General features: G+C 38.3%; 1 non-coding gene across 1 annotated transcript; it reads left to right on the top strand.

The window, feature by feature from the left end:
- The first annotated feature begins 752 nt into the window (after positions 1-752).
- On the top strand, positions 753-859 carry LOC121217257 (small nucleolar RNA R71). Its single transcript, XR_005913369.1, has one exon. It is a non-coding gene; the product is annotated as a small nucleolar RNA R71 (small nucleolar RNA).
- The last annotated feature ends 638 nt before the right edge of the window (positions 860-1,497 follow it).

Below are 1,497 nucleotides of genomic sequence, written 5' to 3'. Positions count from 1 at the left end.
AGGCTCAACGAATCCTTCTTCATCTTGAACATTAATCGCGTTGAGCTGTTCCCTTGGGTTGGGTTCAGTAATACTTGGCAAGCTACCTTGTGGTCGTTCGGAGATTAGTTTAGAAAGCTGGCCTATCTGAGTTTTGAGCCCTTGGATTGAAGCTTGTTGATTTTTAAGTACTGTCTCGGCATTCTGAAAATGGGTTTCTGACACCGAGATAAACTTTGTGAGCCTTTTCCTATTGATAGGATGGCTGTTGAAAACTTGGAGGATGTTGTGGTCTTTGATTTCCTTGACTGCCCCATGAGAAATTTGGGTGGTTCCTCTAACTTGCATTGTAAGTGTTACTATATGGATTGTTTTGAGATCGAGGATTATTACCCATGTAATTTAACTGCTCGTTATCCATGTTGTAGCCATAAGGTTGGTATTCCAAATTGCTTGATCCACCTCCACTTGCTTTGCACTGCATTACTGGGTGAACCTGTGAAGAACTAAGAAAACCATCAATTTTCTTATTCAAGAGTTCTACCTGATTAGAGAGCATGGTGACCGAATCGATGTTATAAACATCGGTTGTTTTCGTTGGTTTTGTCCTCGTGACTTGCCAATGATAGTTATTCAGTGACATCTCCTTTATAAACTCATAAGCATCTTCAGGTGTTTTATTATTGATGGTTCTGCCAGCAGCTGCATCAACCATTTTTCAAGTCGAAGGATTCAGGCCATTATGAAATTTTTGAACCTGAAGCCAAAGCGCTAACCCATGGTGAGGGCACCTTCACAAAAAGTCCTTGTATCTCTCCTATGCATCATAGATTGTTTCTAAGTCCATCTGTACAAACGAAGAGATATCATTACGTAATTTGGCCATTTTAGCCAGCGAAAAATATTTTATTAGAAATTTTTCAGTCATTTGCTCCCAAGTAGTAATTGACCCTCGTGGTAACAAGTTCAACCACTGTTTAGCTTTGTTCCTCAACAAAAAAAGGAATAACCGAAGACGAATGGCATCATCAGAAACACCATTAATTTTAAATGTATCGCATAGTTCCAAAAAGTTTGCTAAGTGAGCATTGGGATCCTCATCCTGCAAACCATCAAACTGAACAAATTGTTGTATCATTTCAATAGTGTTAGGTTTTAGTTCAAAAGTATTTGCAGCTACAGCAGGTGTAACTATGCTCGATTCAGTTCCTGTTAAAGAAGGTTTAGCATAATCATATATAGTGCGTGGAATAGGATTTTGATTAACCGCAATTGCAGGAGGTAGTTGATTGTCTTGGTTTTTAGCCATCTCTTCGGTTGGGGGTTAAGTATCGTCCTCTTGCTCGTTCTCTGTGTATCTTAAGCTTCACCTTATTTCTCTTTGGTTTTTGCGAACTGTGCGATCGATTTCTTCGTCAAAAAGTAGTGGTCTTGACGGGTTTCTTCTAACCTTAAACTATAAAAACCTGCCAAGAAAAAGAAAAAGTAGATTAATAAAAAATAAAAATTAAATTAAAT

The sequence above is a fragment of the Gossypium hirsutum genome, chromosome A02, assembly GCF_007990345.1.
Source record: "Gossypium hirsutum isolate 1008001.06 chromosome A02, Gossypium_hirsutum_v2.1, whole genome shotgun sequence".
Lineage (NCBI taxonomy): Eukaryota > Viridiplantae > Streptophyta > Magnoliopsida > Malvales > Malvaceae > Gossypium > Gossypium hirsutum.
This window is presented reverse-complemented; position numbering and strand designations above follow the sequence as displayed.